Genomic DNA, 13895 nt, shown 5'->3' on the forward strand with positions numbered 1-13895 from the left:
CACCACTGAGGATGCTGGACACTACTTCTGTCGGCAGAACCTGAGAAAGGATGGATCCCAACATGGAGAGGAGGCTCATGTCTATCTGTCTGTTCTTCAGGGTAGGAGTTATTGTTGTTGTTTTATTTGTTGGTGTTTTCAGGCACTCGGGGACTCAGTAACTGAAGTTAAATGGATTTGTTGGATATATTTAGTCTGTATAATAAGGTATCCTTCAGTTTTTAACAGTTTGTTGTTTGAGGTTTTGTATGTAACCTATCCTTAATGACATACTCATATTCATTTTCATCCTATATGGTCATGTGAAGGAGACATAAACTCACTGAAATAAATCAGTATACAAGCTAGTTTGCTTATCTTAGTGCCAACTCTGCTGTTGTTGGTGTTTGCAAGGCAAGGCTGACTTTCAGTGGATTAGCTCACCAGTTCTAGATAAAGCTCCATAAAAGTTCCTGTAGCTCGACTGGTAGCTAAGAGCACCAACGCCATGTGTTTGATACCCAGGGAGCACATACTGATCAGGGGGAATTATATATCTGCATTACACTGCAAGTTGCTTTGGATAGTGTCTGATGAATGAAAAAATTAGTGCTGTCAAACGATTCAAATATTTAATCGCGATTAATCGCATTTATGCTATAGTTAACTCAAAATTAATCGCGATTAATCGCAAATTTGTATCTATTCTAAATGTCCTTTCCTTTATTTATTTTTTCCATCATTTTATTTTTATTTGAATGCCCTTATCAACATGGAAAAGTAGATTGGCTTGCTTTATGCAAATGTTTTATTTTATTGAAAACCAATATTGCCAAACAGGGCGGTACAAAATAAAATTATAAAGTGCACATTTCAGGTAAACAAGGACTCAGCCTATAGTGCAGTTAAACCATGGCTTAATATTTTCTTTTTTCAAGTTTGCGGGGAACATAGCAGCCAGGCCTCTTATTTCAGAAACAATGTACCGTAACAGTTAGGTTACCAATAAAAGGTAAGCCTACTACTTCTTTGCTTTCAGCCAGCTGCCTGTTGACATTTTCAGACAACAGTGAAGCTCGCTTCTTTTGCACAACACAACTTTTAAAAGTAAACTTTCCATTCAGAAGCTTTTTATCATCCATTTCGCCGTATCGCGCTCACCATTCACTCAACCCGTAACGTTAGCCTGCTACACAGTTTGCGAGACCAAAAAGAACGTTAATCTAAAAAAATATATATATATATATATATATATATACTGATATATATATATATATATATATATATATATATATATATAAAAATTTGCGTTAATCTCGCGATAAAAAAATTTACGGCGTTAAAATGGGTTTGCGTTAACGCTGTTAATAACGCGTTAAACTGACAGCACTAGAAAAAATATGAATTTATAATTAAATTACATTATAAATATATAATAATATCCTGAATAATGTATAGAAGTTAAAACTCCTCCCTGAGTAAACATTTAAACTCACATTGCTGTGTTTAAAAGCAGGTGTCTGCTGTATGCTAAACCTGATGTGGTGTGATGATGTCATTTTCTCCTGTAGTCTCTGCTTTCCCCAGTGAGACTGAGATGGAGACAGACAGTCATGTGACTCTCCACTGCCTCCTGCACACATATGACAACTGTACAGGATCAGTGGAAGATAAAGGAGTTAGTCTGAGCTGGGTGGATGAGACAGGGAAAGAGCTGAAGAACATTAACAACCACCAGACCAGGACCACACCTCCCTGTTCCATCACACTGACTGAGGAGCTCAGAGGTCCAAACCCTGTTCATACTCGGACATGCCAGCTGACTGCAGGAGGGCAGGTTCAGACTTCTGTCTCCCACACCATCAGAGTGAAAGGTAAGAGATGTCACTGCTCTGCATTTTGAATGGGGGGAGGTCATGCCTGACACAACAGGAAAACAGCAATACTCGGGTTCCATCACCAACTTCCTCTACCTCAGTATTGAAATCCTGTCCCCAAACGAATGTCATCACTGCTTCCTCAAACTCAGGCCCATCAGGTACAGCATGAAGACCATGATCCCCTCCGTCTCTATTCAATATGCTACAGGTCTTCAAATTGTGCAATATGCTGCTAAGTTTTAAAAGTAATTATTTTATTGAGCAGTGGGTTTTATCCAAAATATCTTAAATCAACATTATGTATTCCTTTTCTTCCTTAAAATAACAGCTTCAAAATGATCTTTGTGGTACACTGACTTGTTATACGGACAATGGCGTCTGTGCCACTGCCACAACGCGCCTGGTGTGTCTGGTGCTGCACTATGTACCTGGAGTACAGGACGTGAGACCTCTCACGTGAACTACGTAATCGTTTATGGCCACACCTCATGCAACAACAACTAGACCCATCTGCTAGATATAAGAAGAAACTAGCGCAGTATTCTATGAATAGACATCATGTCAGAGGCAGCAAAGAAACCGAAGAAGAAGTTTTGGAGGAAGCGAGGAAGAGAAAAAGAGAGAGTAACCCAGCAAGAGACCAAAAAAGAGTTAGTCTGGGACTGGCTTTTACTCGTTGGCTTATTAGCTGTCTTGCTATGTCTTGTGTTGTGTTGTGCTTGCTTGATGTTTGGCTGCGTTAGGAAAGTTGTCGACTCGCTAGATCTTACCAAAAAATTCCAATTCTCAAATAATGGGGCTTTAAAGCTAACATTAACAAAAGGAAAGTTATAAGCTTAGCGGACACTACCTGGCATGTGTCTTGATAGAATAGGTCTTTACTGACTTGTATCAGTCTTATGACAGAAGGTTTAAGTAAATTGTTTAAAAAAGGTCAAAGCAACAAAGTCCACAGATCATGATATTCTCAGTTGAAATAAACGTGCTTTGCATTTGGCATTGAGTTGTGTAGTTCACCCTACAACGGTTATTAAGATTTATACTGTTTCATCCATAGGAGTGAATCTAATTGTTGTGATGAGTTACATGTGTACATTGATTAATCACACAGGTGTTCAACCCACAACTTCCTCTCCCTCTGTATTGGAATCCTCTCCCAGAATGAAAACTGTCTCCACTGCTTCCTCAACCTCAACCTCAGGCCCATCAGGTACAGCATGAAGACCATGATCCCCTCAGTCTCTACTAATTATGCTGCAGTTCTTCAAATTGTCTGTGTCTGGGTGTGTGTGTGTGTGTGTGTGTGTGTTTGTGTGTGTGTGTGTGTGTGTGTGTGTGTGTGTGTCTGTGTCTGTGTCTGAGCATCTTCTATCTGTGTACTCCAGAGATTGCCATCAGACTCCCCATCTTCTTCATAGTGCTGATTCTGCCTGGGCTCATTGCAACTGTTCATTTAGTGAGAAGGAGGAAGCAGACGTGTAGAGGTGAGAGTGACACACACACACACACTTCATGAGTGACAAACACACACTTCATGAGTGACACACAGACACTTCATGAATGACACACACAGACTTCATGAATGACACACACACACTTCATGAGTGACACACACACACTTCATGCTGCTGACATGGAAAAGTTCTGTAAAAAAAGTTTTCTGATAGACGTTTATTTGGATAATCTTTAGTTTGTGTTTAAGAGATAAGCAAAGATATCAGACTGCTTCAGTGAAACATTAGTTTGTGTTTAAGAGAGGAGCAAAGATATCAGACTGCTTGAGTGAAACATTAGTTTGTGTTTAAGAGATATGCAAAGATATCAGACTGCTTCAGTGAAACATTTGGCTCACTTAGTGCTTCTACTCGATGGAATTCAGTGATTCTGAAATTGTATTCAACCTTTCTGTCATTCCACAGAGGATCCCCCAGCCATTGAACTACACGAACTGAATTAACATGGAGAACCCAGAATGGTCTACATGACTTTATGTGAAGACACTGGCTTTATTTTGAACTTAATTGAGGAAAAGGTGTCACCTGTTAATTGGTCTAAAAGTGTAATTCTAGTTTTGTTTGTGTAATAGTTTGTGTGGCTGTATCGACATCACATCCTGCTGATAAAGAAAAGTAAATCATACTGTTTAATATAACCAATAATATGCTTCATATAACCAATACAACAAGACTAAAGCTGAGTCATGTTTATGTAATCAATTTGTGACCCAAATAAAATGTAATAGTGTATTTTTGGATGATGACACTCCGTTCACCTCATGTTTTACATCATGTTTCAAATACATGCTTTTTTGTGTTGTGTTGCCATATCCAATTATTATCATCGTCTTCAGACACTGACAGCAAAGAACATATTAGTGCCAGTTAGATAGAAACCACAGTCTGGAAAAGTGCTGAGGGTTTGAAAACAAAACTCATGAAGATCATGAAGTGAAATGATCGCAGGTGGAGTCAGACAGCTTTTCAGCTAACTGTGGGTATTAGGAGGACATCACACGACAGACAGACAGACAGACAGACAGACAGACAGATTAATTGATTGATACATAGGTAGATAGATCAGCCGATACCAATGCAGTCTCCACCCTAAACCTCACCCTCACTCCAGGTCTACAGCACCACTGTACTCTGCACTGGGAGACACACAGAAGCACTGGGCTCAAACCTGCATGCTTAGTCTTCTGGAGTTGTAGTAAACACACACACACTCACACACACAGACACACAGAAGTACTGGGCTCAAACCTGCATGCTCAGTACTGGGCTCAAACCTGCATGCTCAGTCTTCTGGAGTTGTAGTAAACACACACACACACACACACACACTCTCACACACACACAGAAGCACTGGGCTCAAACCTGCATGTTCAGTCTTCTGGAGTTGTAGTAAACCAGGGTTTAAGATGCTCAAAAGGACATCAGGAGATGTACACCACAGCACAACACCATTAGTCAGATTCAGGATTTGGGCCCAGTTACTCCTCACATAAAGGAACACACACACACACACACACACACACACACACACACACACACACATTAGTGGAGGAGGACTGGAGTGCCCTTTACTCCAGAGTACGCCTGCTTCTCCTCAGCAGAAGCCTGCACCAGAAACAACGCCAAGGGTCCTGGAAGCCCTTCAAGGGCTGGTGGAGGAGAATCAGAGGATGCAGCGACAGATGATGGACATACACAGACGACTCTCTACAGAGCTACAGAATCTGACACATGGGGTGCAGTCAGTGCACAGCATGAGACGGGGTCCCAGCCCAGTGTCGTGTCTAAACACATCGCCACGCGGTCTCAGCAAACAGTAGTTGAACAGCAGATGTAGAGTTCTTCAAGACGGATTTATTGCATAATATAAACAGCAATAGAGATGGACTCCGGAGGCAATCTGACAAATAATTCCTGCGCCCCTGTATTTAAAAGTCAATCGAACACTCCCACCACAGCCCTGGTTGGCTGACCCCTTTGACCAACTAAACCTGACCTCCCATCTGACCCTAATCAAATCAGAAGACTTACACTGTATCTAATAACCCACCCATTATTTCCCTTAGGTCAACACCCCCTTATTTGAAATCTCAACGATCATCTTGTATACTATGTGTGACTAATCCACATTAAACCCTCAAACTAATTAAATGAGTTACCTGGCAAATCCCGTCTTACTCATATACAAATATCCCACACCAGCCTTCACCCTAGGGGATCCAAGGGAGTTTGGGAGTGCAGTACAGCAGTGTCATTCTCCATCTCCCCCGCTGACCAGCAACAGAAGTCCTTTAAGATAAACAGAGCGTTCACTGCTGATCAACTGGGGTCTGGCAGAGGCCCTTCAGAGGAAGCACAAGCACTTAAGAGGCCTTCCTCTCCAGGCTCTTGACGGAGTGCCCCCACTGCTGTAGGTCGGGTCTGATGATCCCCACCTCATCACTCCAGTGCACTTCTGGGCCTTCAGAAGAGGAGCCGAGTGAAGGAGCTGAGTCCTGCTTCATTCCTCGTCACATGGTGAGCCACAACGGAGAAAACAGGATTGTCTTCAGGTGTTCCTTCATGTATAAGGGAGACAACCTCAATGAGCTGCTGCTGCCTGGCCCCAGCCTGAGTTCCAGTCTGCTTGGTGTACTGGTGATTGGTGTCTGAGAGAGCACTCAGTCACTGTCAGTGGCCATATCAAGGGCATGTTTCATCACGTGAGGCTGCTTCCTGAGCATAAGCCCTTGCTTCACTTCCTGTGGCGAGACCTGAAGACAGAGGAACCATCCAGCATCTACATGTGGCAAGTCCTTCCCTCAGGTTGCCACATGTAACCCCTGTTGCGCTGCAGAAGCATGTGTTTGACCACAGCCAGCCGGGTGAGTGTCCATAGAAAGGTCCCTGTATGTGAACAACTGTCTGCAGAGCCTTTCCTCCGTGGAAGAAGCCCAACACCTGGTTGACAAGCTGACTTCACTGCTGGCTACAGGTGGATCTGGACTACGTCAGGCGGCTAGCAACACCCCTGAGAACTACGCCAGGGGAACAGCAACACCCCTGAGAACTACGCCAGGGGGCCAGCAACACCCCTGAGGAGCTGCAGCATCTCTCTTGGATCTCACTGATAGCCTCGCTGCTATGTGAGCCCTGAGATGGACAGCTGTCTCTCTCTCTCTCTCTCTCTCTCTCTCTCTCCCCCCCTCTCTCTTCTGATAGCCTCACTGCTAAGTGAGCCCTGAGATGCTAGAGCATGTCTTTGCTGATGCATCAGAGAGGCCCTATGGTTCAGTGGCCTACCTGCGTGCAGAGAGCATCAGAGAGGCCCTATGGTTCAGTGGCCTACCTGTGTGCAGAGAGCATCAGAGAGGCCCTATGGTTCAGTGGCCTACCTGTGTGCAGAGAGCATCAGAGAGGCCCTATGGTTCAGTGGCCTACCTGTGTGCAGAGAGCATCAGAGAGGCCCTATGGTTCAGTGGCCTACCTGCGTGCAGAGAGCATCAGAGAGGCCCTATGGTTCAGTGAACTACCTGTGTGCAGAGAGCATCAGAGAGGCCGGGTGGCCTCCCCTGACTGCTAGATCCAGAATGGCCCCGAAGAAACAGCAGTCCATACTGGAGATAGAGCTGTTTATACACACACACACACACACACACACACACACACACACACACACACACACACACACACACACAGAAAGACACACGGTGTGTACTTATTTCCTTATTAGCATACAAGATATTCCATGCAGTGGAAGTCAGAGTCATCCATGATCTTCAGTCTTCTTCTGTGGTCTGTTGTTCCTTTGAGCTCACTGGAGGTGTTAGGACGAAATCACACTGGCCATTTATAGATTGTGGTTTGGTGTTGCTGTTTTGCTGGTGTAAATGTGTCTAACAAACAAAGTGGCTGCGATCAACACACACACACACCCCGTTCCAGCCAATCAACACACACACACACACACACACACACACACACACACACAAACACACGCACGCATGCAAGCACTCAACATGCTGATGTCTTTACAAAAGTCTATCCTACAATCTGTACAGAGTGATGATGTGCTTTTAGAACTACCACCAGTAGCATGTGTGGTTTAGGTGTTGCTGTTTTGCTGGTGTAAATGTGTCTATTACGCTATTGGTTCTCAGAACCATAACCACCATAGGAGGAACAGGAGGGGTTGAACACCGTCACACACACACACACGCATCACACAGCTGCATTGAGAGGAAACACACACAGAAGGAAGACTGACACTGAGCTGAGAGTCACATTCAGTTTCCAGCTCTGTACACACACACAGAAGACAGAGAAGAAGAGGAGAGGAGTCGACAGGAGAGGAAGATGACATCCATCCCCTGTGTTCTGATAGTGTTGCTGATCTGCCTGAGTCAGGACCACATGGGTGAGTTACAGGGAACTAATGTTACCTTGACAACCACCAGCACTACCAGTGGTACACCTGCTGTAACACTGCCATTCATACCAAAACTACTATTAGTGCACTAAAGTTGCAATGGATTTGAATGTGAAATACAAGCCACCGTAGCCATAGCATGTGGGTTGGTTTAGCAATAAGATAAAGCTACAGAAGGAAATCAGCTGCAGAACTTACATGAAGGGGGACCTTTCTTGAATGGAGTTTCTTGTAGCTGCTCTGAAAATGGGTTTGCTGAAGAATATGGGTATCTTATTATCCTTAGTGTCACCATGCGTGCATTATTTTCCACAATATCTCTTAGTGTTAGTGTTAGCTTTGACTGATGTGATTTCATTTATCATTCAGGTGTCCAAGGAGAGACTCCCACTGTCTTCTCCAGTGTAGGTGGGAATGCCACTCTTCCCTGCAGGAATGTGGTTTATCCAGACTGCTCTTCTACTACATGGGCTAGTAGCAGCTCTGGAACTCATGTAGAATTAGTCACCTTTGGAAAGACCAATCCTAATGTAGCCACACACAGAGCTAAGAGACTGAGTCTGGTCTCTGACTGTTCTCTCCACATTACTGATGTCACCACTGAGGATGTTGGGTTCTACTTCTGTGAGCAGTATCTGAGACAGGGTGGACACAGACATGTAGATGATGCTGATGTCTATCTGTCTGTTCTTCAGGGTAGGTGTTTTTGTTGTTGTTTTATTTGTTGTTGTTTTCAGGCACTCAGGGGCTCAGTAACTGAAGTAAAATAGATTTGTTGGATATATCTAGTCTGTATTGTAAGGTTTTCTTTAGTTTTTAAGTTTGTTGTTTAAGGTTTTGTATGTAACCTATTCTTAATGACATACTCACTCAAGATTCATTTTCATCTTATATGGTCATGTGAAGGAGACTTAAACTCACTAAAATAAATCAGTATGCAAGCTAGTTTGCTTTTCTGAGTGCCAACTCTGGTGTTGTTGGTGTCTGCAAAGCAAGGCTGGCTTTTAGTGGATTAGCTCACCAGTTACAGACAGAACTCCATAAAAGTTGCTGTAGCTCGACTGGTAGCTAAGAGCCCCAACGCCATGCGTTTGATACTCAGGGAGCACACATATTGATCAGGGAGCACACATACTGATCAGGGAGCACACATACTGATCAGGAGCACACATATTGATCAGGGAGCACACATATTGATCAGGGGAAATTATATATCTGCACTACACTGCAAGTTGCTTTGGATAAAAGTTTTTTGATTAATGTAAATATTTCCTAAATAACTAAATAATATTATAAACAAATCTTAAAAAATGTTAATCCTTTTTTAAATAAACACTTAAACTCACTTTGCTGTGTTTAAATGCAGGTGACTGTTGTATGCTAAACCTAAACCTGATGTAGTGTGATGATGTAATTTCCTCCTGTAGTCTTTGCTTCCCCCAGTGAGACTGAGATGGAGGCAGACAGTCATGTGACTCTCCACTGCCTCCTGCACACATATGACAACTGTGAAGAATCAGACGCAGATAAAAGAGTTAGTCTGAGCTGGGTGGATGAGACAGGGAAAGAGCTGAAGAACAATACCAATCTCCAGACCAGAACCACATCTCCCTGTTCCATCACTCTGACTGAGGAGCTCAGAGGTCCAAACCCTGTTCATACTCGGACATGCCAGCTGACTGCAGAAGGGCAGGTTCAGACTTCTGTCTCCCACACCATCGGAGTGAAAGGTTAGAGATGTCACTGTTTTGCATTTTGAATAGAGTTGTGTAGTACACACTACAACGGTTATTCAGGTCCGTTTCATCAATAGGACAACATAAGTACACTGTTTAATCGCACAGGTGTTCTACCCATGTTAGAATCTAAGGAGCACGGCAAACTTGGAGAATGGACCAGAAGAAGTAGTCAGGAGTTTATTTCAGTGTAACAAGGTGTTGGCGGTATACCATTCAGTCAGGTAGGAGAATACATGGGAGTGGTGATGAGACCTACAGTCCTAAGGTAATGGCTGGAAGGGGAGACTACCGAAGACCGGAGACTACCGGTTCTCAGCTATTTGCTCCCACTGAGACAAAGACAGAGTACCGAGTACATAACCAGGGGCATGGGTTACAGATTATTACAAAATAATGTCAGCACTTAGCTCATGTCTGACACAACAGGAAAGAAGCAATACTCGGGTTCCATCACCCACAACTTCCTCTACCTCTGTATTGAAATCCTGTCCCCAAACGAACGTCATCATCACTGCTTCCTCAAACTCAGGCCCATCAGGTACAGCATGAAGACAATGATCCTCTCCGTCTCTATTTAATATGCTACAGGTCTTCAAATTGTGCAATATGCTGCTCAGTTTTAAAAGTCATTCTTTTATTGAGCAGTGGGTTTTATCCAAAATATCTTAAATCAACACTATGTTACAATTTTACCTTAAAATAGCAGTTTCAAAATGATCTTTGTGGTACACTGACTTGTAATACGGATAATGGCGTCTGTGCCACTGCCACAACACGCCTGGTGTGCCTGGTGCTGCACTATGGAACTGGGGTACAGGACGCGAGACCTCTCACGTGAACTACATAATCGTTTATGGCCACACCTCATGCAACAACAACTAGACCCATCTGCTAGATATAAGAAGAAACTAGTGCAGTATTCTATGAATGGACATCATGTCAGAGGCAACAAAGAAACCAAGGAAGACGTTTCGGAGGAAGCGAGGAAGAGAAAAAGAGAGAGTAACCCAGCAAGAGACCAAAAAATAGTTAGTCTGGGACTGGCTTTTACTCGTTGGCGTATTAGCTGTCTTGCTATGTCTTGTGTTGCGCTTGCTTGATGTTTGGCTGCGTTAGGAAAGTTGTCGACTTGCTAGTTTTTACCAAAAAATTCCAATTTTCACATAATGGGGCTTTAAAGCTGACACTAACAAAAGAAGAGTCATAAGCTTAGCGGACACACACACACACACACACACACACTACCTGGCATGGCGTCTCTTGACAGAATAGGTCTCAACTGACTTGTATCAGTCTTATGACAGAAGGTTTAAGTAAATTGTTTAAAAAAGGTCAAATCCTTTTTTTTTGCTTAGCAACAAAGTCCACAGGCCTTGATATTCTCAGTTGACCTTTTGGCATTGAGTTGTGTAGTACACACTACAACGGTTATTCAGATTTCCACTGTTTCATCAATAAGAGTGAATCTAATTACTGTGATGAGTTACATATGTACATTGTTTAATCACACCCTCTTCCTCTTCCTCTTCCTCTTCCTCTGTATTGGAATCCTCTCCCCGAATGAAAACTGTCTCCACTGCTTCCTCAACCTCAACCTCAGGCCCATCAGGTACAGCATGAAGATCCTCTCCGTCTCTATTAATTGTGCTACAGGTCTTCAAATTGTGCAATATGCTACTCAGGTTTAAAAGTCATTATTTTATTGAGCTGTTTGTTTTATCCAAAATACCTTAGAGCTAACACTAACACAAGAAGAGTCATAAGCTTAGTGGACACTAACTGGCCTGGCGTCTCTTGACAGAATATGTCTCTGTGCTGACATGTTTATAACTTGCTTTTAAGCAGTCTTATGACAGGTTATTTATTTATTATTTACTGTGCTACAGTTCACTAAACCTGTGTGTTAATTATTTACTATGCTACACACTTCTCCATTCACAGTATTCACCTGCACATTCAACACACTTCAATCCACAGTGATTAACTGTTAACACTTTTGGAGGTGTCTTTGGTTATTTACATGTTATGCCATGATGGCAGTAAATCAGGAATCTGAGCTGCGCACGAGTGTAGCACCTCTTGTTGAGCTCTGGACGAGTGTAGCACCTCTTGTTGAGCTGCTTGATGAGTGTAGCACCTCTTGTTGAGCTTGTTAGGGATTGAATGTATTTCTGGTGTTAAACACTCAAAGTATGTACAGAACTAAAGCACACTCTCTCCCCCTCCCTCCTTTTCCCCATCACTCTCCCTTCCTCCTTCTCCCCATCACTCTCTCTCTCCCTCCTTCTCCCCATCACTCTCTCTCTCCCCCTCCTTCTCCCCATCACTCTCTCTCTGCCTTCCTCCTTCTCCCCTATCACTTTCTCTCTGCCTTCCTCCTTCTCCCCCATCACGTTCTCTCTATCCCTCTCCTGTATTCTATCATTTCCTTCCCTCAGTTTCCCCAGTTGTTCCTCTGGTTGCTGGAGTTGTTGTCTCTGTCATTCTGTTGGCTGCTGCATTGATGATAATTGTGGTGAAATGCAAGAGAAGGACAAGTGAGTGTTTCACTGGCAACACTATAAACAACTAGCACCTTTATGGAGACAATACTATGAACTATATAGTTCCAAATTATATCATTTAATCTTGTTCATATTTCAGATGCTGGAGGAGAGCCAAGACACCAATCAGTGAGTAAAAATGCGTCTTCTCAGAAATAGTCATTCTACGGGGTTTTATATGTCACATATCACATAATTATATCACATCAGTTTGTATACGAAAGTGTAGTAAAGCGAAGTAAGCTCTATATGAATTTACAATAATCTGACACATTGTTTTTCAGACTCAAAGCAGGACCAGTGCCATAGTCATGCCGTCTGTTCAGCCACCAGACTCCTCAGATAATGTAAGATAATGATATATTCTCATGATATACACAAACCCCTCAGCTAATGTAAGATAATTATTTATTCTCATGATATACACAAACTCCTCAGCTAATGTAAGATAATGATGTATATTCTCATGATATACACAAACCCCTCAGTTAATGTAAGATAATGATTTATTCTCATGATATACACAAACTCCTCAGCTAATGTAAGATAATGATTTATTCTCATGATATACACAAACCCCTCAGTTAATGTAAGATAATGATTTATTCTCATGATATACACAAACCCCTCAGCTAATGTAAGATAATGATTTATTCTCATGATATACACAAACTCCTCAGCTAATGTAAGATAATGATTTATTCTCATGATATACACAAACCCCTCAGCTAATGTAAGATTATTATTTATTCTCATGATATACATCCATTTAAGGCCAAGAACTGATGCAGGAGTTACATCTGGATAACTTTTAGTATTAATCATGGTAGTAGAAGAATAGTCTGAACACAACTGAGGTTTACTTTTCTTCACTATTTCCCACTGAACTTATCTTTGATCGGAGCACCTTTCCTGCAAACTAATGAAGATGAGTCTCTCTTCTATACAGAAGGAGGAAGGAGCTGATCTGCACTATGCAGCTTTTCAGCACCTCAAGCCAACCCAAGCTGGGCCTTCTGCAGTGAGTCACTGGTCATCATGTTTGGTCATCTGCTTGTTTATGCTCCTCAGTGTGGGATGATACCTTTGTTTGTTTGTTTGTTTGTTTGTTTGTTTGTTTGTTTCCAGAAGCAGTCTGAGGACAAAGTGACCTACAGCACCCTCATGCAGTTATCTGGTGGTGAAGACCATCACAGGGCCAGACCTGCTGGCAGACCAGCGGACCCCAATGATCTGTATGCTACTGTTCAGAAGAATAACAAGATACAGAATTAACACAGTCATATGGATACACAGACACAGACACAGACAGTAAGACTGTAATTCTACAGTTGCTTGTGGTTGCATGTAACCAGATCCATTTAGACTGGGGATGTGTGCCTCTTTTTCTTACACACACACACACACACACACACACACACACACACACACACACACACACACACCCAAAGTGTCAGTGATAAGGCTTGCTCCTTATAAATGCTCAGCGATGACAGAAAACATACAGTACATACCAGACGTCTGTCAAACAGTGTAGTATTATTTAGGAGATGTCATAACCTATCAGAAAGGCATTACAGCATTAGAGTGAGCAACATGTGTCTGTTAAGTTCTTGTGAGGTTTACTTTGCTGTACTTTACTATGAGTTTACTATACTATGAGTTTACTATGCTATACTTTACTATGACTTTTATGTTCTCTCTTGTTTCATTTACTTTTTGTAGAACAGCATATTGCTAACCTATATATAGAAAGAGTGCTTTAGAGTGTTTTGATCTACTAAGTTTTGGAATAAAGCCATTTTTTAAGAAACTATATTATTCTTTTTGAC

General features: G+C 42.4%; 1 long non-coding RNA gene across 1 annotated transcript; it reads left to right on the forward strand.

The window, feature by feature from the left end:
- The first annotated feature begins 2968 nt into the window (after positions 1-2968).
- LOC122133518 lies at positions 2969-3866 on the forward strand. Its single transcript, XR_006152826.1, has 3 exons — positions 2969-3069; positions 3245-3343; positions 3779-3866. It is a non-coding gene; the product is annotated as an uncharacterized LOC122133518 (long non-coding RNA).
- Positions 3867-13895: the final 10029 nt, after the last annotated feature.

Source organism: Clupea harengus, chromosome 15 (assembly GCF_900700415.2).
Source record: "Clupea harengus chromosome 15, Ch_v2.0.2, whole genome shotgun sequence".
NCBI classification, from domain to species: domain Eukaryota; kingdom Metazoa; phylum Chordata; class Actinopteri; order Clupeiformes; family Clupeidae; genus Clupea; species Clupea harengus.